At 52.0% G+C, this 25,448-nt stretch overlaps 1 protein-coding gene across 4 annotated transcripts in view; it reads left to right on the top strand.

Annotated features, from left to right (window-relative positions):
- Positions 1-6,474: 6,474 nt before the first annotated feature.
- Positions 6,475-25,448, top strand: part of NOD1 (nucleotide binding oligomerization domain containing 1) — a 44,439-nt gene continuing 25,465 nt past the window's right edge. For 2 of the 4 annotated variants that reach the window (XM_062178147.1, XM_062178143.1), the window contains exon 1: positions 7,019-7,105. The gene's annotated coding sequence lies outside the window, so the exon portion shown is untranslated. Of the gene's footprint in view, positions 6,552-7,018; positions 7,106-19,623; positions 19,913-25,448 lie in introns of those variants that run through there. The other 2 variants (XM_062178144.1, XM_062178145.1) reach the window with 2 other exon arrangements.

Here is a 25,448-nt window from a genome sequence, read left to right as displayed (position 1 = left end):
AGCAAGGTTCAATTTTGCTGTAGATAACTAAGGATTGAGTATTATTCCAATAATCTATCGCTCCTAAAGTGACTACTATTATTAAGGAATTCAAAATGCCAACAATACCTTCGTGTGTGGCCTTTTAACAGAAGCCTGGAACCATGAGGAATGCCGTGCTGCTGGTTGTTTTGGGGGTAATGCTGCCAACTGTCATCTGTGAGGGTTTCCTTTTCCACCAGTGATTTTTGGCCGCATTGCCAGAACACAACCTTTGGAAAGCACTGCTGAGCATGCAGGAGAGGACTCAAAGTGTACCAACCCTTCCCCCACAAAGAATGGAGATAAAGTGGGAGCTGGTCAACAAGTGAGCCCGAGTCCTGGGGCACAGCGCTGGGATCAGACCACTAACCCCAGAGCACATGTGTGCAGGCCAGGAAAATCACCTGAGAATTCAGGTATGAAACCAGGACCCATGAAGAAGACCAACATGGTCCCCAGTTTGTAGTCCCAGTGTTCTCCATCAAGGAGAAGAAGAAAAAAAATGTTTTAAAAAATTGTTAAAAAGCAAATTTAGAGGCAGATATTTGGCACCACAGGTAAGATGCCCCCTGGGACACCTGCATCCCATGTTCGAGTGCCTGGGTTCCAGTCCCGACTCCACTTCCAGTTCTAGCTTCCCGCTAACATTGCAGTCTGGGAGGCAGCAGATGATGGCTCAGGTACCTAGGTCCCCGCCACCTGCACTGGAGACCTGGACTGTTCCCAGCTCCTGGCCCAGCCCCTGCTGTTACAGGCATTTGGGCAGTGAGCCAGCAGATGGAGGATCTTCATTTCTCTGCCTTTCAAATAACATAAATAATAAATTTAAATTAAAAAATAGATCCCCAAGGTTTTAAGATCTGAAATCATCACACAATATAAAATAAGTAAGAAAGGGGACTTGACATACTTTTCCCTATTCCTCTAGTTAAGTACAACTAATCCCCCTAAATGTTATATATAAAACATATTCAAGAGGACTCTGAAAAGTGGCGGGCAGGCAGAGCGGCCAGGGAGCTCAGGATTGAAGGCACAACATGGTGTTGAGTATCCTGATTTCCTCTCGGCTCCCACATACCAGAGTTGTAGCTAAGGAAGACAACAACCTAATAGCATCAGTGAGTACATGCATGTGCACAGAGCCTGCTCTCTAAAGGCCCAGCAAGACATAAAACTTTGAGAGAGCAAATCTCTACTCCAGTTGCACCAAGGAAAGAACTGTAGACTCCTGGGGCCAGCGCTGTGGTGCAGTAGGCTTAATCCTCTGCCTGCGGTGCCGGCATCCCATATGGGTGCTGGTTCTAGCCCCGGCTGCTCCTCTTCCCATCCAGCTCTCTGCTATGACCTGGGAAAACAGTAGAAGATGACCCAAGTGTTTGGACACCTGCACCCACATGGGAGACCTGGAAGAAGCTCCTGGCTCCTGGCTTTGGATTGGTGCAGCTCTGGCCGTTGCGACCATTTGGGGAATGAACCAGTAGACGGAAGACCTTTCTCTGTCTCTCCTTCTGTCTGTAACTCTACCTTTCAAATAAATAAATATTTTTTAAAAAATAAAAAGAACTAGACTTCCACCTCCACCCATGGCAGCAAAGACCAAGAGGGAACCTTGACTCCACACTCCACGGCTGTGAAGTGGGACCTGCCCCACCGTCTCCACCAGGTGATGTCAGAAAAGGCCAAGTAGGGGACCTTGGCAGTGACAAACCTCCCTCCCTCTGCCAGTGGAAACCATGTGGGGAGCCTGGACTTAACCCCTCATTTGGCAGTAACAGGGCCCCACCCCTCCCTTCTGGGTGGAATTAGGAAGCCGAGTAGAGACCTTTCACCGTGGCTCAGTGGTAATGACGCTCTCCCAGCCCTTTGCCATGGTGTCAGGAGAGGCCACGCAGGGTGCAATACCAAGGCTTTCCAACTCTTCTAACCAAGGAGGATTCAATGGAGGCCTGGTGGGGAATTGGGAGTCCCAGACCTACTCAGTAGTGAGGTGCACCCACACCCCCTGGGGTGACAGAAGCTGCATGGGGCCTTGCACTTCTACCCCTTCCAGGCAGGACTCCCTGCGCAGCACCCTCACCTTCTGGCTTCAGTGTTAAGGCAGCTAAAATAGAAGATTTTGATAAGATCCAGCGTCTCATAGCAATCTACTAAGTGTCTAGGTTTCAACTGAAAAATCACTTAGTTCAGGAACCAGTAGAGGTCAGTGCTGTGGCATATTGGGTTAAGCCACCGTCTACAGCACCAGCATCCCATGTGGGCAGCAGTTGAGTCCCAGCTGCTCCACTTCCAGCCCAGCTCCCTACTAGGGTGCCTAGGGAAGCAGTGGAACATGGCCCAAGTACGTGGGCCCCCCGCACATATGTGGGAGACTTGGATGAAGCTCCTGGTTCCTGGCTTCGGCCTGGCCCAGCCCTGGCTATTGCAGCCATTTGGGGAGTGAACCAGTGGATGGAAGATCTCTGTCTTTTCCTCTCTAACTCTGTCTTTTAAATACATAAATAAATATTTTTTTTTAAAAAAAGAACCAGGACAGTCTCAAATTTAAAAAAGGCAACCCATAGATACCAAAACCAAGATGACAGTTACGCTTCAATTATCTAAGATTTTAAGGCAGCCAACATAAGAACACTTCAGTGAGCAACAAGGAGCACGTTTGGAACAAATGAACATTGCAGAAAGTCCCAATAAAGAAAGAGAAGCTATAAAGATCCAAATGGAAACTTTAGCACTGAAAATATAATAAACGAAATTAAAAACTCAACGCGTGGTCTCAGGAGCAAAATGAAGAGGAGAGAGGAGCAAATCAATGAGCTAGAAGACAGAACAATAGAAAGGACCCAATCTGAAAAACAGAGGAAAAACAGATCTCGAGGGGAAAACCCTCACGGACTCCCAGGGCCCTGCAGGGCTGTAACGGAAGATCAAACGCTTGTGTCACAGGTGTCTCTGCAGGAGAGGGGACATGGCAGGCTGAGAAAGAACCCGAAAAACAATGGCTACAACGTCCTGAATCTGGTAAAAGAAAGAAACCTGATTCAGAGAAGTTGAGTCAACCCCAAACATGAACCAAAAAAAAACTGCACCAAAACGAATCAAACATCTTAAAACTTAAGAAAATTCTTGAATGCAGTGAGAAAGCACACCTAGAGAAAACCAATTTGAATGACACCAGATTTCTTATAAACCATGGAGGCCAGAAGAAAGTGGCACATTTTTCTTCCCTTCTTCCCTCCTTCCATCTTTCCCTGTTCCCTCCTCCCTCCCTCCCTCCATTCCTTCCTTTTTAAGATTTCTTTATTTATTTGAAAGAGTTACAGAGAGAAAGGGAGAGACAGAGATCTCCCATCAACTGGTTCATGCCCGAAATGGACACAACGGCTGGGACTGGGCCAGATGGAAGCCAGAAGCCAGAGGCTCCATATGGGTCTCTCATGTAGGTACAGGGGCCCAAGGACCTGGGCCATCCTCTGCTGCTTTCCCTAGTGCATTATCAGGGAGCTGGATCAGAATTGGAGCAGCCAGACTCAAACCAGTGCCCACATGGGATGCTGGCACTGCAGACAGCGGCTTAACCCACTACGCCAAGGCGCCATCCCCAAGCGGCACATACTTCAAGTGACGCAAGAAAGTCGGGGCTGGCATCGTGGTATCCCATATGGGTGCCAGTTTGGGGTCCAGCTGCTCTGTGTCCTGTCCAGCTTCCTGCTGATGCACCTGGGAAGGCGGCAGAATATGGTCCAGATGCTTAGGCCCCTGATCCCACAAGGGAGACCTAGGTGGAACTGCTGGCTCCTGTCTTCTGCCTTGCCCAACTCTGGCAGGTGTGGCCATCTGCGGAGCAAGCCAGCAGACGGAAGTCCTCTCTCTCTCTGTTTCCCCACCCCTCCCAACTCTGGCTTTCAAATAAATAAATCTTAAAAAGAAAAGAAAAGAAAGTTAACTGTTGATTGTGAATGTAGTGAAGATGGCCTTTGAGAATGAATGGGAAATCAAGACATTTCAGATGAAGCAAAATTAGTCACCGGCAGCTCTACCCTAAGAATGGCTGAACAAAGTTCTCTAAACAGAAAAGAAATGATGAAAGAAGGAACCATCAGGAAATAAAGATTATGCAAGCCAATACATGGATAAACACTATAGATTTTCCTTCTCTCAAGCTTCCTAAATATGGTTAATGTGTTGAAGCAAAAATTATAACACTGAATGATAACACTATAGATGGATTAAAATGGCATTCAAAAAAGTGTTCATGTAACCCACAGGAAGGCAGAGAACATATTTACTTATTTATTTTAAAAAATTTATCTTATTTATTTGGAAGGCAGAGTGACAGAGAGGGAAAGACAGGGAAAGAAAGAGAGACAGAGACAGAGAGAAGAGAGAGCTTTCATCCACTGGTTCACTCCCCAAATGCCTGAAGGAGCCAGAGCTGGTCCAGCCAAAGCCAGGAGACAGGAACTCCATCTGGGTCTCCCACATGGGTAGCACTTGGGCCATATCCTGCTGCCTCTGAGGTGTGTTAGCAAAACCTGGATTGGAAGCAGAGATGGGACTTCATCCCAGGCACTCTGATATGGGATGCAGGTGCCCCAAGCAGTGGCTTAACCTGCTGTGCTACAGTGCCCGCCCCCACAGTTTTCCCATAATATGCACATTCCATGAACATCTTGAAGACCCCTCAGATATGAATGTCAGTTGCAGCCTAATTCATAATAGCCAACAACTAGAAACAACCAGATGACCTTCAACACCTGAGTGGTTAAGCAAATGGTGGCAACCTGTTCTGCACTTCTCAGAGATCAATAGGAAAGAACTATTGATGCAGGCAGAACTTGGCTGAGACTCCAGAGAACTGTGCTGAGTGAAAAAAAAAAAATCCATGGCCAAATGTTACATAATGTATGAGTCCATTTATGTGTGTTCTTGAAAAGACAGTTATAGGAATGGGTAAGAGAATAGTGCTCACCAGCAATGAGGGAGGGTGTGGAGTGGCAGAAAGGATAATAGGAGGGCAGGCTACCCTGGTGCATCCGGTTAAGCCTCTGCCTGCAATGCCAGCATCCCACATCAGGGCAAAGGTTAGAGTCCCAGCTGCTCCGCTTCCAATCCAGCTCCCTGCTAATGCACTTGGGAAATCAGTGGAGGATGGTCCAAATGCTCAGACCCCTGCCACTTACGTGGGAGACCCGGATGGGGTTCCTGGCTCCAGTCTAGCCCAGCCCTGGCTGTTAAGCCATTTGGGGAGAGAACCAATGGATAGAAGATCGATCTCTCTCTCTCTCTCTCTGGTTCTGCCTTTGAAATAAATAAAATTATTTTAAAATAAAGGATAACATGAGGGATCTTTGTGGTGCTGGAAACATGTATCTTGACTATTCATGGCACATCCTGGTTGTGCTACTGTACCATGACTTTGCAAGATGTCACCACTGGGGAAATTCATTCAAGGATCTAGGGCTCTTTCTGCATTTTTTATTTCTTTTCTTTTTTAAAGATTTTATTTATTTGAGAGGTAGAGTTGCAAACAGAGAAGGAGAGACACATAAAGAGAGGTCTTCCATCTGCTGGTTCAATCCCCAGATGGTGGCCATGGCCAGGGCTGAACTGATCCGAATCCAGGAGGCAGGAGCTTCTTCCAGGTCTCCCATATGGATGCAGAGGCCTAAGCACTTGGGCCTTCTTCTGCTTTCCCAGGCCACAGCAGAGAGCTGGGTCAGACAAGGAACAGTCCGGACACGAACCGGCGCCCACATGGTATGCGGCGTTGCAGGCAGAGGCTTAGCCCACTACACCACAGCGCCGGCCCCTCTGCATTATCTCTTTACAACTTTATTTGAATTGACAGTGATCTCAAAATGAAAAGTGTAAAAACCAATCAGAAATAACTGAATGAGATTTTTAAAAATTTGATGAGATAAGCAAAGAACAAGGGACTATTGAAAATGATCAAGACAGCTAGAAATACAACCAAAAAAATCTTAGAAATTAGAATATACTGATAACAAATTGGTTTATATATTAATACACTAGAAGTGAATATATTATTGCTAAAATTAAGACGTTAACTAGATGGCGTTATTAGTTTCCTATCGCTGCTATTAGCAAGTTACCCCGAATTTAGTGCTTTAAAACACAACTGTGTCATCTTACCGTTTCGGGGGTCAAAATTCCAAAACAGGTCTCATGAGACTACATGCAAAGTGCTTCCGCGGGCTCCCCAGTGGGGAATCCAGCCCAGAGGGCGCGGGCCTCGCCCTTGTGCAGCTTCGAGGCCAGCAGTGCGGGCCGGATCCCGCTTCGCTCCCGCATCCGCCAGCTCATCCCCGGGAAGGACCCCAGCCGGCCCGGGCCCGGCGCCCACGCCCTTCCTGCCACACGCAGGGCCCGAGGTGCAAGACGCAGCCACGCCTGGGGAGCCTCCGCGCCACAGGCGGTTTAGACAGCGGATTCAGACGTCTGCAAATGACAATAATCGAATCAAGAGATAGCATGGGCGCCCTTCAAAACGCGAGCGGTCAGCAGCGAGGGAGGTAAGGCCGGACTCGGGCGGAAAGGGGAACTTGTCTGGTTTTTCTCCCAGGTCTCTGAGGCAGGTGAAGCCCAGGAGTCCGCGCTGCTTCCCGCCCGTGTTCCGCGGGCGACGTCCGGCTTTCGGCCGAGGAGAGCGGGCAGTGGCCCACGAGGGTGGGCGGACCGCGACGGGGACCCTCGCCTGAAACCCTGCTAGCGGGGAGCGCGCTATGAAGGCGCGAGGCCACGCGGCGGTGCAGAAGGGGGAAAGCTTCGGCCGGGACGGGGCACGCAGCGCCCGCCCGCCCGCCGTCCCGCGGCCCGCGGCCCGCGGCCGCAGCTGGGCGCCGTCGGGGGCGGGGGCTGACCGCGGCCGCCCGGCCTCCCACGCCGCGCGCGCCGCCCCGGCCTCTCCCAGGAACGCGCCGGCCTCTGGGCGCGGCCCCGCCGCCTTCCCCGCCAGTTCCCGTTCCGGGCCGGCCCTGCCCCTGCGCAGCTGCGGGCGCCCCGCGCTCCCGCACACAGGCCCGGCCTGGCGCCCGGCCGCGGCCGGTTCCTCAGACCTGGCTGCCACGTAAGTGCGGGCGCCGCGGCGGGCGTTGGCGCGGGGAGGCGGGATCTGCGTGCGGCTGGCGGCCACGCTGCCCGGGGACAGCTGCGGGACAGGGCCCAGAACCCCGGGGTGGCGGGGAGTGGGGAAGGATGCTTGACGGGTGTCGGGCACTCGCTCCCCAGAGCGTTTCAGAACGGTCTTGGAGAAACAAATATTTTTTAAAAATTTATTTCGGTGCAGTTGTTGAAAGCCATGTGTGTGTGTGTGTGTTTTTTTTATAACGCCTTTTCGTGAACTTTATGAAGACCCCTCGTCTCAGAAAACTTATTTAGCTCCATCTTCCATGAGCTTCTGGATACCCTCACCTCACTGGGGGCTAAGGCGGGGTTATAGCGTCCACACGTGGGACTGACCCGTGGTCAGCTCACGCCTTCGGGTCGTTTGCCGCCAAAAATGGGATCCAGAGACCAAGGTGGAGGAAGGGCAGACAGGGGCCTTCACGGAGCTCCGTCTGCTTGGCCTTGGAGCTGGGGTCCCCCCAAGGAGGGAGATGACCAGGGGTGTCGGGATCTGCTGTCCCACGTGCCCTAAGAAGCCTGGGCTGTGCACGCGGGCTTTGTGAGAAAGCTAAGGAATACCGGGTTTGCCATCCTCTCAGAATGCCCTGTTTGCTCTGTATTTTCAGTCAGGGCCGGGGAAGCCAGCAGATCCCGGCCAGGCCCCGGAAGAAGCCAGCGGGCTCCTGGCCAGGGGTCTGTGCTCACCTGGGGGCAGGGGCCGGTCCAGCCGCAGGTAGCTGTGAGCCAGGCAAGCAGTGGGGTTGACAAGGGACCGGCTTCTGCTGCTCATGCCAAGCATGATGCAAAGGGCAGATTTTATTTTATTTTTATTTATTTATTTATTTTTGACAGGCAGAGTGGACAGTGAGAGAGAGAGACAGAGAGAAAGGTCTTCCTTTTGCTGTTGGTTTACCCTCCAATGGCCGCTACGGCTGGCGTGCTGCGGCCGGCGCACCGCGCTGATCGGAAGGCAGGAGCCAGGTGCTTCTCCTGGTCTCCCATGCGGATGCAGGGCCCAAGGACTTGGGCCATCCTCCACTGCACTCCTGGGCCACAGCAGAGAGCTGGCCTGGAAGAGGGGCAACCGGGACAGAATCCGGCGCCCCGACCGGGACTAGAACCCGGTGTGCCGGCGCCGCCAGGCGGAGGATTAGCCTAATGAGCCGTGGCACCGGCCCAAAGGGCAGATTTTAAACCAAAAGAGGAGCGGGGCGGCTCAGAGGTTCTGAGAAGGTTTGACTTTTGAGGATTTGGTGTCTGTCAAACACGGGTCCAAGTCTCGGCTCTTTTTCCCATCCGTGCAGCGGGGCTGCAGCAGCACAGCCACGATGGGGCGGGGATGCTTGTCCAGAAACTGCCTGCCTTGAAGGCCCTTGCCCTGCTCTTTGGCCCTGCTGCCCTCCCCAGGGGAGGCCCCCCTGGTTCCTCTGCTGTGAGGCCGTGGTTTCTTCCCCCCGGGCATGTGGCTGCTCTGATGTGGGTGCTCTTGGCCGATGGCCGGGCCATGGCTCTGGAATCCAGGTTTCTCTGGCCGATGGGGATAGATTTTCTGACACGAGAAAGCGGCCCTTTATCTTGAGACCTCTGCCCCACCGCCATGCCCCACCCCCCATCAGATATGTCCTCCTGGAAAGCTGGGCCGTGGACGGGCTGTCAGAACTGGTGTGGCCACACGTGTGTGGCTCCCCTGCCACCACGCCCCTGCTCTTCCTGTTTTGCTCCTGACTCTTGGCCCTGTGACAGCAGCTCTTTCTTCAGTGACCAAGGACAAGGGAGAATCTGGGGATGGACGAGCTCAGATCCTGCCAATGGCAATGCCTGCATCCCTGCCAGAACCTCCCCTGTCCATGACAGTCACTTTAATGGGAGCAGCAGCCCACTGTTTAGACATTAGGAATATAAATAGTGAGGTCAAGTAGGTACGGGGGTAGGGGGAGTGTATTTATGTGTGATCCCTGGTGTTTTCTTAAACAGAATTACCAGAAGGATTCAATATTTGTTCAACCCCCAAGACATAAACCTAGGACTTGAAATTTAAGTTGCTAGTTCCTCATAGGACTCTTTCTTGGGAGACTGAGGCAATATGGAATTAGAAAGGGTAAAATCTGCATTTGTGCTGAGGCATTTTGGAAGCTTTCACAAGTCCGAAATCCTTTGCAGTCCTGGGGAAGTCACTTGCATGTCATTCAGAGGGCCTCCTTCCATCTGTCCCCAAGACCTGAGCTCATTCTAGGAAAACACGGATGCTCACTGAGGGCCAACTTGACCCTTGTGATGAGAGGTGAGCAGCCATTGCCATCCCAATTCATTGATGATGCTTGGCCTGTGCTGGAAAATTTGTCAAGGCAAGACTTACTCACTTGGATTCTCGTTTAAACTCGAGTGTTATTGGGAACTGCCACCGGCTACCCTGTGGACAGAGATCACCCCCGTCCTCTCAGCCTCTGGACACCAAGCCAGCTGGGGGAGATCCACTCCGAGGGGATCTTGCTTTGGCCGCTTCATGGGGCAGATTCCCCTGACAAGGGAGGTACTTCTTAGCCAGTCAGTCGGTTCTGTCTTCCAGCCCCTTAAAATCAGTAGTTGACTCGCTAGTAAGTGGCCACTCTGTAATTGGTTTCTCTGAGGAGTCATTTTTCTCCACATTATGGAAAACCATGCATTATTTATTTACTTACATTTATTTCAGAGGCAGAGAGAGAGGGGAGATCTTTCATCTGCTGGTTTACTTCCCAGCCAGGAGCCAGGAACTCAATCCAGGTTTCCCACGTGGGTAGCAGAGACTCAATTCTTGAGCCATCACCTGCTGCCTCGCAGGTGGACGTTAGCCAGAAGCTGGAATTGAAAGTGGAGCCAGACTCGGACCCAGGCATTCTGAGACGTGTTGTGGACATTCTAGATGGTGTCTTAACTGCGGCACCCAGTGCCTGCTCCAGAATATGTCAAGGGCTAATAAATAGAAAAATGTAAAGTACCATGTCAGCCCCAGGTTTCAGGAGAGTAATAATTTTTTAAAATAATTTATTTATTCATTTTGAAAGTCAGGGAGAAACAGTGAGGGAGGGAGAAAGAGAAAGAATGTCTTTCATCCCCTGGTTCACTCCCCAGATGACTGGCGTTGGCCAGTGCTGAGGCAGGCTGAAGCCAGGAGCCAGGAGCTCCATCTGGGTCTTCCACATGGGTGCAGGGGCCCAAGCACTTGGGCCATCTTCTGCTTTTTTTTTTTTCTTTTTTGACAGGCAGAGTGGACAGTGAGAGAGAGAGACAGAGAGAAAGGTCTTCCTTTGCCGTTGGTTCACCCTTCAAGGGCTGCCGTTGGCTGGCGCACTGCAGCTGGCACACCACGCTGATCCGAAGCCAGGAGCCAGGTGCTTCTCCTGGTCTCCCAGGAGGGTGCAGGGCCCAAGCACTTGGGCCATCCTCCACTGCCCTCCCGGGCCACAGCAGAGAGCTGGACAAGAAGAGGGGCAACCAGGACAGAATCCGGCGCCCCGACCGGGACTAGAACCTGGTGTGCCGGCACCGCAGGCGGAGGATTAGCCAAGTGAGCCACGGTGCCGGCCCATCTTCTGCTTCTTTTCTCAGGTGCATTAGCAGGGAGCTGGATCAGAAGTGGAGCAGCTTGGACACAAATCGGCACCTACATGGATGGGATACCAGTGTTGCAGGCAATGGCTTTACCTGCTGTGCCACAGTGCTTATCCCATCGATAGATTAATATTAATAAAACATGACAATGCACCCCTGGTATACGAGGGTACTTCAAAAAGCTCATGGAAAAAGTGGAGTTAAAGAAAAGTTTATTCTGGTGCAAAAATTTTTTTAAAAAATATTTATTTATTTATTTGAAAGTCAACATTACACAGAGAGAGGAGAGACAGAGAGAGAGAGAGGTCTTCCGTCCTATGGTTCACTCCCCAATTGGTCACAATGGCCAGAGCTGTGCCGATCTGAAGCCAAAGCCAGGAGCTTCTTCCAGGTCTCCCACATGGGTACAGGGGCCCCATCTGCTGCTGCTTTCCCAGGCCATAGCAGAGAGCTGGATCAGAAGTGGAGCAGCTGGGTCTTGAACCATTGCCCATACGGGTTGCTGGCGCTTCAGGCCAGGGTGTTAACGCATTGTGACACAGTGCTGGCCCCTGCAAAAAAACTTAAGCTCCATGCATAGTTTTTTTTTTTTTTTTTTTCCCCATGAACATTTCGAAGCGACCTCGTGTACTTGTTTCAGAACGTTGATGTCCCTTTCACTTGTGTTGTTCTGTGGCCACCACACAGGCTAGGGTCAGAAGAGCTGGAGAATGCTGTAGGAGATGCTTTCAGACTGCGTGCAATGGGGAAGGCAGACGCCGTTGGCTAAGGGAGCGCTTCCCAGCGTGGAACAGCTCTAGGAGATGCTGGCTTACGTGGGAAATATTTATGCTGTTCTAATCCCCCCAAAGATTAAAGGTTTAGTGACTAAGAACTTCCCGTGCTTTCTGGAAGGGTATTCCCAAATTGCTGTGATCTCCAAACTGAATTTTGGCAGAAGGAACTGTGTGATAAGCTGGGCTTTTCTCTGTGGGTAGCCACCGAGGTGGGGGGCCGCTCTCCCAGAGCCAGTGTTTGCTATTTAACATGCGGTCAGGCAGTTGGTGATGTCAGGGGAAGATGCGAGGTCTATGAAATAGGGGAGGGGGGCGACAACCCATGGGGTTTAGGAGTCAGAACTGGATTCCAGCCCGTACCTAGTTCCTAACCTAACTGCATGGCCTTGGCCAAGACACTGACCCTGTCTACCTGAGTCCTCTGTGAGAATAATTTGACTTGCAGGGTGGCTCTGGGTGCTGGATGCGCTGCTCCCCATGAAGTGTTTTCCACACCACCTTGCTTTGATGCTTATGGTGGGAATGATTGTGACGCCTTTGGTCCCATTGCTGGATGCTTCATCCTCACAGTCCTCAGCTTCTCCATCTGTAAGGTGGGGGGGGGGGGCTCCTCCTCCCTGGATGGACTGACTTGAGACTTGAGACTGACTTGTAGATGCCAAATAACAATGGTCGATGCTGGGGCCAGCACTGTGGTGCAGTGAGTTAATGCCCTGGCCGGAAGCACTGGCATCCCATATGGGCGCCGGTTCGAGACCCGGTTGTTCCACTTCCAATCCAGCCCTCTGCTATGGCCTGGGAAAGCAGTAGAAGATGGCCCAGGTCCTTGGGCCCCTGCACCCACGTGGGAGACCTGGAAGAAGCTCCTGGCTCCTGGCTTCAGATCATCACAGCTCCAGCTGTTGCTGCCAATTGGGGAGTGAACCAGCAGATGGAAGACCTCTCTTTCTCTCTTTCTCATTCTTTCTCTGTGTAACTCTGACTTTTAAATAAATAAATAAATCTTAAAAAAAATGTCCGATGCTTACATAGACTTGCCATGTGCCCCACTGGCCTATGGTCTTCAGGTTTTGTTGTTGTCCTTAGGTCATTTAATCTTCCCAACGACTGTATGTGGTTGTTCTCATTTCCCCATTTTGCAGAGGGGACAACTGAGGCTTGACAAGGTTCAATAGCCCTAACTCAGCGAATAGTGAGTGCTCTGCCCTCGACTGGAAGTAGAGTCCTGTTCTTTTATTTTATTTTATTTTATTTGACAGGGAGAGTGGACAGTGAGAGAGAGACAGAGAGAAAGGTCTTCCTTTGCCGTTGGTTCACTCCCCAATGGCCGATGCGGCCGGTGCACCGCGCTGATCCGATGGCAGGAGCCAGGTGCTTCTCCTGGTCTCCCATGGGGTGCAGGGCCCAAGGACTTGGGCCATCCTCCACTGCACTCCCTGGCCACAGCAGAGAGCTGGCCTGGAAGAGGGGCAACCGGGACAGGATCCGTGCCCTGACCAGGACTAGAACCCGGTGTGCCGGCGCCGCAAGGCGGAGGATTAGCCTAGTGAGCCGCGGCGCCGGCTTATTTTTTTATTTTTAAAATGTATTTATTTATTTATTATTTTTTATTTTTTTATTTTTATTTTTATGTATTTATTTCAGAGGAGGAAGAGAAGATGGGGTGTGGGGCGGAGAGATAGAGGCCGGGCTCCCATCTGCTGTTCTCTCCTTAAATGTCCCCAACAGCTGGGGCTGGGCCAGGCCCGAGTCAGCAGCCTGTCACTCAGTCCAGGTCTTCCATGTGGGTGCCAGGGCCCCAACTACTTGAGCCATCACTGTTTCCCCAGGGTGTGCACTAGCAGGAAGCTGGAATCAGGAGACGGAGGAAGGAGCTGAAGCTAGGTCCTCTGATGTGGGAGGTGGGCTCTTAACTGCTAGTCCGAATGCTGGATCATAAAGCCCTGGTCTTACCCCTGCCCCCACTGCTCAGTGAGTGCCTCTCCCTCCCTTCTCCCCCCACGCATCTCCCCACACTCACCTCCTGGAGTAACACACAGGCTTCCTTATGCCATATAAGGCCAGATTTCTGTACGTAGGGCTCAGCTTCCAAAGAGCTGTCTGCTTGTGATGTGAAAGTGGGAGCTCCCTCTGCTTTCTCTGCTTCTTCCCAGAACTTGTTTTTATTTTATTTATTTATTTGAGAGAGAGTTACAGACAGAGAGGAGAGACAGAGAGATCTTCCTTCTGCTGATTCACTCCCCAAATGGCTGCCACGCCAGAGCTGGGCTGATCCAAAATCAGGAGCCAGGAGCTTCTTCCAGGTTTCCCACATGGGTGCAGGGGCCCAGGGCACTTGGGCTATCTTCCACTGTCTTCCCAGGCCATAAGCAGAGGACTGGATTGGAAGAGGAGCAGCTGGGACTCGAGTTGGCACCCCATAGGAGATGCTGGCGCTGCAGGCAGAGGCTTAGCCTACTATGTCACTGCACCAGCCCTCCTCCCAGAACTTTTAAACCTCAACATAGCTTAGATGGTTTGATCTAATGTAAACTGAAGAAAATAAAAGGACAGGAGCTCCTTATACTGGTACAGGCTAACGTTCTGAGGGTGGATAATGTTTTCTCTGAGATGAATGATGTCTCAGAGATCGTTAGCTTGGGTGCAGTAAAACATGCCTTCTCCCAGACAGGTATGCCAGGGGTCAGGAACAGAGCAATGGGACCTGGAAGTGCCCAGGATGGGACTCAAGGACTCAAGTGGACAGCGACAGAGCTTAACCTAATATTCCATCAGAGTGTAGTGGCTCCATCTAAGTGCGCCGCTGCTGTTGAAATGCCTTACTCATCTTCCCTCTTTACACCCCAGTGGCCGTCGCCTCTGCTTGAGATCTGCCAATCTTCCCAGAGGCCTGGGTCAAGAGAACTCAGCAGCCAGAAAAAGAAGCCTCTCAACTGAGTGACCTGTGGAGCCTTAGCCTTTCTGAGAAGGACACAGCAGTTGCCTTTCCGGCCTCCCCAGGGATGGGAAGTGTTTTGCTGGTTCTCCTGCCTGGTACTGAGGGGCTGTTTGCTATTTGTAGCTCCTGGCTGCTGCTTATTCTTTGGGGCTTCTGTTATGCAACACAGTAACTCAACAACTATTATCAAAGTCTTGCTGGGGCCAGGAGTCTCCTACATACTTGGGATATAGCAATGAATGGAACAGACCCAGCCTCTGGTCAAATGGGTCTTGCAGGCTTTTGGGGACTCTCAGCTCAGCTGCTGTAACAAACTCCTCCAGACTGGGTAGCTTGAGCATCTGCCATTTGTTTCTTCCAGTTCTGGAGCCTGGAAGTGTGAGATTGAGTTTGGTGAGGACTGTCTTCCTGGTTCATGTATGCAGCCACCTTATTGCTGTGTGCTCACGTGGCAGAGAGAGTGAGAGTCTCTCACATCTTTTGCGTAGGGCACTAATCCCATATGGGACTCCCCCAACCCCGACATCCTCCAGCCCGGCAGCCCCACCTCCAGATACCGTCATGTTGGGGATTTAGGACCTCAGTCTATGAACTTGTGCTTGGAGGAGAGGGGCCACAAACATTCAGTTTATAGTGGGAGTGGGGTGTACACATACAAATAAAAGATAATTGGCAATTGGGGTAAGTGCTGTCACTGAAGCAGCAGATGTACTAGGATTAGGGGGTTCTGGGATGCCTCTCCAGGAAGGAGTCTTTGCAACTAGGACTTGCGGGTGGAAGAAAGTGATGGCTCATGCCAGTGCAGAGAGCAGCATGATGGACGACCCCGAGGTGGGAAAGAGCTGGGTGTGTGGAGTGAGCGAGAAGCTGATGAGTGGCCGGTGCAGGAAGGTACAGAGAGGAGCCCGAGAGTGAGCCAGGCTCAGGCCAAGCACTGCCTCCTGAGCTGGGTGAGGACTTGGAATTTTATTCTAAGGCGTGGAAAACTTGAGGACCCCCTTCCCCCTATCATTAGTAATGTGCAAGAAAAAACTAACTCGTGACCTCTTTGCTAAGCTTTATCAGCCCTGTCTTGATGTGTGAAACAATTCTGAGGACAGAGATTGTAGTTTTCAACTTCCAGAGGAAATACCCAAGGCCCAGAGCAGTGTGGAAGAAATCTGCCCAGCCCACAGCACCTGCTCTACGTTGGATGAGTGTGGGCCTCCTAGGCACACAGCATCCTTCATCAGGAGCCTCAAGGGATGGACATGGGGCCAGTCTAGTCTTTCTTGGCAACCTGGGAACAGGAACAAAAGACCCCGAAGAGTGAAGGGAGGGTGGCTATGGTCTCAGGGGCTTAGATCTGCAGGTACAAAATGTGCTAGAAGCCCCTGGAGAGGGAAAGAGCCTTGGGCGCGTTTTCTTGCTGGTCTGTTCTGCACTGTCAGGCTGTAACCCAGAGGTCTTGAAAGGGGTTCTGCCCTGTTCACCTGGGGAACGCAAGTACCCCTATTTAGGAATTTGCACACTTGGGAGGCACAGGATTTGGTGGCGGTGGGGGTGGGGTGGGGGTGGGGGTGGGGTGGGAGTGGGGTGGGAGTGTCTTTATTTGGAGCTCTCTGGGCCGGGGAAAAGCTTGCTCCAGAAGGGCCATGTTCTTACACGGCCATCCGCTTGCTCCCGGCTGGATGTGCCCTTTCCTCCTCCTGCTCTGAGAAGCCGTCTGCAGGTCACAGAGTGAGAGGGGCTGGTGGCTCAGGCGGATCTTGCCTGGTTGGGCCGGCCTGCGCCGAGAGCCACACCTCACTCTACCAGGATGAGGACCGCTGTGGCCCCGGGGTGTGCTGGCTTGAAGTGCACCCCGAGACGCTGGCTGAGCTCTGATAGCTGTGTCCCAGCACCCTGCTCACTGGCCAGTAGTCAGCGGAGTGTTTGTTTGCTAACAGCCAAACTCGAAGTCCAGCTTCTGCAGTGACTAATGCGGGTGTTGTGATCTCATGGGGCACTTTTCACTCGAGAAGCCCCAGACACTCACTTTCCAGCAGTCACACATGTCCTGTGACCCGGCCACTCATGCAGCACTTTCTCCCGATGAGCACGCCAGCTCTCTCACACAGTTCCAGGCTCTTCCTACTGAGCTCACACTCAGGTGTGACTCCCAAGTGAAGTGGTTTGGAACTTTGTTTTCCAGCCAGTTCATTGTGGAGGCTCTGCTTCCCGTGTGGCTTCCCTATTAATGTGCCTGGGAAGGCAGCTGAAGATGGCTGAAGTACTTGGGCCCCTGCATCCATGCGGGAGACCCAGGTGGAGTTCCAGGCTCCTGACTTTGGCCTGGACTAGCCCCAGCCATTGTGGCCATTTGGGGAGTGAACCAGTGGGCCATTGTGGCTACTAGGGAATGAATCAGTGGATAAAAGATCTCTCTCTCTCTCTCTCTCTGTCTCTGCCTCTCTCTGTCTCTCTCTCTCTCTCTCTCTCTGCCTTTCAAATAGATAACTAAACCTTAAGAAAAAAAGTCAAAGAGCAGATAAACAATCAATCATTGTGGGCAGCATTCCCCTCCAAGGCCCTTTTGGGGGCATGGTCACCAAGCAGAAGGGGTTAGGGAGCTAACAGTTGCAAAGACAGTGCCTTGACACTGAGAGCTGGTACTGAGCTAATCTTTTGGAGACAGCGGCTAATACTGATGCCTTAGAGCAAGAGCCAGTATTGGTGATGCAAACTTGAATTAACCCACTAATCCACTTGGTAAGTGACACTCTCTGAGGGAGTATGTGGATCACGTGAGCACGGGTGGAGCCTTTGCTGTAAGCAGTGCCCTGGACCAGATCCGTTCGTTCCTCTTGCGGGTTTTACCCACCTGCTCCCTGTGCTGGACACTCAGTGACTAACGGGATGGGCCCCGTCCCTCGTAGTGAGTGCTGGGCTCCGAGGGGACCGGAGGGAAGTCCTGGCCAGGCCTGTGTGTGCTTGCTGTATGACTGGTGCTGTTCTCAGCTCACTGAAGCCTCACAGCCAGCCAGTAAGGCTGCCGCTGCTGTTGTTGGCATTTTATAGCCGTGCAAAGGGACGCGCACATGGTGGCGGTGACTGGACCCAGACAGCCTGGGTTTGTACTTCACTGACGTGTCAGTCGGTGTGAAAGCAGAGGAGACTGCCTCTCCCTCGGGGGGGTGGGGTGAAGGGCCCCAGAATTTCACTGAGGGGAGAGATGGGCTGAGAGGTGGGACCCCTGCCCTTTTCCTCCCTCTGGGGGTGGGGGATACTCTCCGCTTCAGAAGGGCTGTTCTGGCCAGAAGAAACCAAAGCAGCACTTGCCTTGGTGCCAGGAGACCTGGGTTCTAGATCTGGTTGTGGCAGACAAATCTGTGTGCTCTCCAGGGCCTCCGTTTCCACCCCTCTCAAATGGGTACATTGGCCAGCGTTCCATTCCACCCCAACGTCCGGGGTTCCAGCAGAGTCTGCCCTGGCTCTGTGTGCACTCTGAACAGGGTTTCCTGGGAGATGGTTGACTCTGACACGTGGGGTCCCGAAGGCTCGGGCAGCTGTGAAAGGGTGTTCACTTCCATCGTGTCCCAGCCGATTGCCTCTTTGTCTGCATCCCTTCGTCTATAGGCAGAGTGGCTGCTTGTCTGGGGTTCAGACTACATGAGAGGAGGCACTGGCTGACTTTTCTGGCTTTTTTTGAAAGATTAATTTCTTTGTTTGAAAGGCAGAGAGAGAGAGAGAGAGAGATCAGTCTTCCATCTGCTGCTTCACTTCCCAAGTGGCCACAACAGCCAGGGCTGGGCCAGTCCAAAGCAAGGAACCTGGAACTCCATCTAGGTCTCCCACTTGGTTGGCAGGGACCCAAGTACGTGGACCATCCTCCACTGCTTTCCCAGGTGCATTAGCAGGGAGCTGGATGGGAAGTGGAACAGCCGAGACTTGGCCCAGGGCTCACATGGGATGCTGGTGTTGCAGGCAGCTGTTTAACCCACTGAGCCACAATGCAGGCCCCTGCTTTAAGTTTCTGAGGGATTAAGAGCTGTCAGATCCCTAAAGCAAATGTTAGTGGAAATTAAAAGCTTCAAATAATACTTAGAGTTCGATTCATCTGCTGTTTTCTCCCGAGAGAGCCATCTGTACTTTTCTAGTGTGTCCGAGGAATCTGAGACTGGCATTATTTGTTGGTTTGAATTCCTGAAGGAATTGAAAACAAAGCAAGAAAAACAAATAGGCAGCAGTGGAAGCAGGGACTTGTGTGGCTTCTGCGGCAGGGGAAGGAGGGCCCAGTTGGAGTGGCCAACATGCATGTGTGTCCTGCTGTGTCTGAGAACCGGCTTGGGGCCAGCCTCCTGGGGGTTCCTCACTCTTGGGGCAACTTGAACAATGGTGGAGCCGTGTCACTCGCGGTATCGCTTTGTCCTTGAATGTCCAAAAGGTCACTGGCAACAGACACTGTGTAAGTGTCCTTGTCCCTTGCAAAACCAGTCTCAGGAGGCGGCAGATTAAATCCACCACAGTGAACCTCGTTCAGGCGAACCCAGAGACTGCTCAGTGTTGGTGGGTTCGTGGGAGGTCTTCAGGCTAAGCTGAGGATTACAACCAGGTGGGCGGAGCCTGTTCCAGTGCACATGGTGCAATATGAGGTCGGGTGAATGGTGGCTTCACTGTACCTTATTTTAATTCCACAAATAAGTATCCGTGTTCTGTTCCTGCTGTGCATGACTGCAGTGGACAGAATGTTTTGAAAGCCTGTGTTGGGTAGAACAGGCTGTGGCTTCGCTGGAGATGGTGTTTGCTGGACTTTAGTGTCCGGTGTGCTTTTTACAGGAGGGGAGAGAGAATCTAAAAGGTTTCCTTGGTAACGACAGTCGTTTAGGTAGGGATCGGACACTGGGACACTGGGCGGGAGAGGGCAGGGTCAGTTCAGCACCGTCCATCTGCTGTGAGAAGTGAAAGTGAAAGCGTGTCTTGGGGTTAGAAGGTCACAAGGCAGTGGAGCTGACCATTTAGTGTTCCGAGGTTTGTGTTACAGGAAAAGAAGGGGAATTGCAACACAGAGGAAATGGTGACATGCGTGGGAGTCGTGGAACGATCTTCACTGGGTGTTGCCTGACGTCCTGGGGTTTTTAAAGAAAAAACCCAGTTGTGGGTTTTTGGTTTTTTGGCATTTCGGCTTTTTCTTTTACTCTGTCCTATATTTTTTTTCAGGGATTGATTTTTTACTTTAGACTCCTCATTTCAAAAGCAAGTCATGAGGTGATGGCCTCCTACTAAAAAGTGAAGCCGTTCCCATCATATGTGCTGTGATGCCCCAGCAGCCCAGGACGGGCCTTCCGTGTGCTTGCAGGTGCCCAGGGAGTGTGTTTGGTTTGAATGAACCCCCGGTCAATGGGCTCTGAACATTTTCCTTCCACGGGTTGGAAATCAGAGGCAGAGCTGAGCGCTGAGGTCCCTGGGAACGAGGCCATTGCGGAGAATGTCCCCTGGCCTGCCTGAGGTACGCAGCCATGATTAAAGGTGCTCTAACAGCACCTTTCTTTATGCAAGTGTGGCTTCCTATAGAAAGGTGATGCTGGCAGAAACGATGACTGTGGGCTGGGCTGAGATGGCCGTGGTTCTGGTGTGGGGACAAGTGGGGAAGGAGGGGATGACGCCACCAGACCTGGTTCCCCAGCTGGCACAGGTGGAAACCAGGCAGGCCTGGGGGTCGCCCAGCTGTGTGTCTCTGCCTTTTTTCCTTTTTAGGACGTTAATATCTTCTTGTATGGACTACTTCTAAGTTTGGAGTCGACAGAGAATGTTGCCACATGTTAATTTTTAAACATAATTCTATAAATAGCTAGTTTTGTAGTCCCTGAAAAACAAATGGTAGTGACTTTTCTTTGCTGAGAGGGGTCCCTGAACCTGAGGGGTGTCAGCTGTCAAAAGTGCCGACTGGTGGAGGGGGCGTGAGGAGCTCCCAGGGCAGACACCCTAATCCTCTGAGCCGACTTCCCACCGTCTGGCCTCACCCAGCTCACCTCCATGGGCCTCGCTCTCCTAATGTGCTCAGGGAGTTCCTTCCTTCCTTTCTTTCTTTCTTTCTTTTTTTTTTTTTTTTTTTTTTTTTTTTTTGACAGGCAGAGTGGGCAATGAGAGAGAGAGAGAAACAGAGAGAAAGGTCTTCCTTTGATGTTGGTTCACCCCACAATGGCCGCTGCGGCCAGCGCACCACGCTGATCCGAAGCCAGGAGCCAGGTGCTTCTCCTGGTCTCCCAGGAGGGTGCAGGGCCCAAGGACTTGAGCCATCCTCCACTGCACTCCCGGGCCATAGCAGAGAGCTGGACAAGAAGAGGGGCAACCGGGACAGAATCTGGCGCCCCGACCGGGACTAGAACCTGTGTGCTGGCGCCACAGGTGGAAGATTAGCCTATTGAGCTGCGGCGCCGGCCCTGACCTTGCTTTTACGTTTGGACTTGTTTCCAGTCTGTGTGCAGAAAGTATCAGCTGCAGAATTACTTGTGAAGTGGTCTGAGTACAGAGAGCTCATTATTTAAAAAAACAAAAAACCTTTGAGGGATAGGCATTTGGCACAGCAGTTAAGATGCTACTGAGGGTGCCCACATCCCAGTACTGGAGTTCCTGGGTTCAAGTCCCAGCCCTGCTTCCAAGTGCAGCCTCCTTTGAATGCAGACCACGGAAGGCAGCAGTGCTGGATCAAGTATGTGAGTCCCTGCCACCCACGTGGAGACCTGGATCGGGTTCTGGGCTCCCAAGTTGGGCCTGGCCCAGCCCTGGCTGCTGAGGGCTTTTGGGAAGTGAATGAGGAGATGGAGGATACCTCTGGCAGAACCGATGACTGTGGGCTGGGCTGTATCTGCACATCAAATAAATGAAAATTTAAAAAATCATAACCTTTGGGTTGTAGCTCTGAGTTAGCATGTGCTCCATGGCGGCAAAATGCTTTGCTCAGTAGGCCTCAGATGTGTAGGAATCCTGTCTGGTGGTATTGCAACATGAGCTGGCAGAAAGCTGTGCCATTTATTTTGAAATACACATATGTTAAAAAGGAGCGAGTGAGGATTCCCAGCAACTGGGCGTCTAAGAAAAGAGAACTCGCAAGGCCAGCGTGGCTACCGGGAAATCGTTTTCTGGAGGTTTCTTGTTCTCGCCAAGCCCTTGTCAGTTGGGATGAAGGCCAGCCGTGTCTGTTGGTCCAGGGGGAGGCGTTCAGAGTCACGCTGCCTGCAGAGTGACCTCTGTGCTCAGCGCTGCTGGACGGCTGCACAGAGCAGAGCTCCTGCTGAGTGGACGGTGCGGGCCAGGCTGCGGTTCTGTCTGTTGATGGGGGTGTTAAAGGAGTGTGCGGCTGGGGGGCTGTGGAGCTGTTTCCTGCAGCAGTGGGTGGCCCCGGCCCCCTACTCATGTGCTGTGGCTTCTTGGGATGCAGCTCTCTCAGGGTCTCTACTAGATTGTGGTGGCCGGAGCCCAAGCAGGGCCGTGGGCTCTTCTGTCCACGTCTTGTGCCACACGCTCACCACCTTGCTGCTTCCTCTTTCTGGGTCTGTCCGCCCTGCCCGGTCGGCCGTGAACTCTGAGAGGGCAGGGAGCTGAGTGTCTTACAACAACCCTCGGAGGCAGGGAGTCTCACTGTGGGGCACTGGAGGCGCAGAGAGGCTCAGTCGCTCACACATGGCCATCCTGCCACTAAACTCCAGAAACACAGGTCCCTCGACCTGCCCCTGCTCCCTGCAGTCTGACGGTCAGTGGCAAAGCAGTTCACACTCAGCCAGGGGCAGCTGCAGAGGCTGCGTGGTCAACCCCGTGTCCTCTGCCTCTCAGCGCGTTACTGGGACGTGATCATGCAGCGTGGCAGCTGGGTGGAGGCTGCTGGCTGCGCACATTGGCTGCACCTGCTCAGGCCGGCAGGGCCAGGCCAAGGCCGGGGTTTTTTGGGGCACCTGCGTTGAGCCTCTCTCTGGTACGTGAACTTTCTCCAGGGCAGAGCTTTTGCCAGAGTTCTTCGTCTTCTTTACAAAAGGAAACAAGGCAAAGCGAAGCGTTCTGATTTCTAGAAACCCAGGCAGTCAGGAACCAGCTTCTGTAGCTCAGAAGAGGAAATTTGAATCCTGGTAAGCCCCGGACAGAAAAAACAGCATGCTGTCAAACAGACCGAAACAGGCGCGATATGACGTAGGCCCCAGGAAAGGAGGTACTGCCTGAGACAGTAGTGGCGACTTGACTTTCTTCCTAAACTCTGCTTTGTTTTGCATTCCACTCCATTTTCCACTGTTAGCAGGTGGTGTTTTTATACTTAGGGACAAAGTTGTTAAGACATGGAAAAGTTCTCCTGGCACAGCGGAAAGGACGGAAGAGAGCCTGGGTTAACCCCCCTCCCCGCCCCGCGGAACGTGACATTGAATGTGTGTATCTGTGGTCTCTGCGGGGCCTCCCCGAGATTGGGACAGAAACAGGAAGTCGGTCTCCGCCCAAGAGTTCCTTCCAAGTTAATCATTTCTCTCATGAGTCTCAGTGACCTGGGAATGTGCCATGACACTGCAGCCTGACAGAGGGTCAGCTGCAGAGTCCCCCGCCCTGAGCCACGCTAGGCTAAGCCCAGGGACTCCCTTGCCTTCCCCAGAAATCTGGGCTGACACTGGCCTCCCTCCATTCAAGGGGTTCCGCGTTGATCTCATGCACAAAATTGTGGCTTTATTTTAGATAATTTGGAATCTGCCCCCACTTAAAATGAAAGAAATATCAATCTCCTGTAATTTCACCACCCAGAAATAATCCCAGTTGATATGAATTTCCTTTTGATCTTTCTTTCTTAGTGTGTATGTGTATTTGTATGGCCATGCAAAAAGCATGCAAATGTCAAATACATGTATAGAAAGCTACACATTTTTGTGACTTCTCTAGCTGCATTCTACAGATTTTGCTCTCTTAGCATGCAATTGGACATACTTTCTAATTTCCATTTCTACTTCTTTGCCTCTGAAGTTGGGGATTTTCTAGATGCCTTTTGCTTAGGGATTTCAACCTAATTCGGCTGCCGTCAGAGAGCAGAGTCGCAGTGATCTGGTGCTTTGAAGCTTGTTAAGAACTTGTGTTTGGCCTGGAATAGGGTCGGTGGTGACAGACTCCGCACGTGCCTTTCCGGCGCCCTGCGTTCCCTGCCTGTGGAGCCTGGTGTGCCAGTGAGGATAAACTTGCAGGTCGATTTGCTCAGATCCCCCACATTCTGGCTGTTTTGTTACTTTTGTTATTTCACGTGCCTTTTCCATTATTTGGAGAAGTCTGTTAAAGTGCCTTCCTGTGTGACTGTGGGTTTGTCTGTTTCTCCTTTTACTGTTGTCAGTTTTTTGCTTTATATATTTTAATAAGTTGTTATTGGATGCATACCAATCTATGTTTTTGAATCATCCTGGAAAAATGATCATCATATCATTAGGATACTTTCCTCTATCTGCAGGAACATTCTTCCTTTAAAGTCAGCTTGAGGGGGCCGGCACTGTGGCATAGCAGGTAAAGCCACCTCCTGCAGTGCTGGCATCCCATATGGGCGCCGGTTCAGTTCCCCACTGCTCCACTTCTGATCCAGCTCTCTGCTATAGCCTAGGAAATCAGTAGAAGATGGCCCAAGTTTTTGGATCCCTGTACCCACATTGGAGACCTGGAAGAAGCTCCAGGCTCCTGGCTTCAGATTGGCTGAGCTCTGGCCATTGCAGCCATTTGGGGAGTGAACCAGCAGTTGGAAGACGCCCCCCGACCCCCGCCGCCACCTCTGCCTCTCTCTAACTCTGCCTTTCAAATAAATAAATCTTAAAAAATAAGTCTATTTGAATTTCAGTGTGTTGTACCAGATTTCTTTTCATTATTGTAGACATAACATTTTTTTCTCCTGTTTGAAAAAAAAGATATTTGTTTATTTGAAAGGCAGAGTAACAAGAAGAGGGAGAGAGAGAGAGAGAGAGAGAGAGATCGATCGTCCATCCACTGATTCAGTCCCCAAATGACTGCAAGAGGAAGGGCCAGGCCTGCAGTGCCAAATGGCCCCTGGGGTTCTCCGGCTCCTTGGGAGCAGACTGGAAAGCCGGGAGGCTGGGGAGTGCGTGGGGGGCGCCTACCTCACCCCACCTAGGTCCCTCGGGGGACCCTCCTTGCCAGCAGGATCTTCCCACCTGCCTTTGCCTCAAGAGACAGCTTTGGGTGGTGGACTGCTGCCTGGGTCTTTGTAGCTTCACCTGTCCATGTGGCGGGTGCTGGTCCACCATTCACCCTGCGGGGGGTCTTGCCTCCTGGTCACCTCCATGGGCCTGGTTGTCCCTTAGGAGATTTCCTGGGGCTGCACAGCACTGGCCCGGAGGAGCCCCTCCCCTTGGGAAGGCTCAGCTCCCAGAATCCTGGCCCAGGCCCAGCCTCATCTTCCCTTTCCCTTTCCTTTTCCCTTCCCCAGCCAGACCCACCCTGTACCAGCTCTAGGCTGGGAGGTGCCTAGCTTCCTGGAATTTCTGGGTGAGCTGCATGCTTTGAGTTTCCCTGCAGTGCCCTGTGCTCCGGATTTGCTCCACCCTCGGTTTCTGCTGGCCAGGGCAGCCTTCAGTTTCTTTGCTTCCCTTTCCAACACTACCTTGTTCATTTCCTACTGCATTGAGCTAGCTCTTTGCACTAGATTAAATCTCAGGCCACGGGCGGTGCATGGCACAGCAGGTAACACACCGCTTAGGATGCCTGCATCCCGTATCAGTCCCATTCCAGCTTTCACTACCAATTCCACCTTTGGCACCCTGGGAGACAGGAGATGGTGGCTCAATGCTGAGTCCCTACTACTCACTTGAGAGACTCTGATGGAGTGCCAGGCTCCTGGCTTCAGCCTGGCCCAGCCCTGGCTGTTATGGGTTTTGGGAAGCAAACCAGCAGATGGAAGATCTTTCTCTTTCTGCCTTTGTGTCTGTCTGTCTCTCCCTCTCTGTGTCTCTGATGTTCAGACATAAGTAAATAAATCAATAAAAATGTAAATCCCCAAGCCAGGCTCTGGAAGTTACAGGACA

This window comes from Lepus europaeus, chromosome 20 (assembly GCF_033115175.1).
Source record: "Lepus europaeus isolate LE1 chromosome 20, mLepTim1.pri, whole genome shotgun sequence".
NCBI classification, from domain to species: Eukaryota; Metazoa; Chordata; class Mammalia; order Lagomorpha; family Leporidae; genus Lepus; species Lepus europaeus.
The sequence above is the reverse complement of the archived record's forward strand: the minus strand, read 5'-3'. Positions and strand labels throughout refer to the sequence as shown.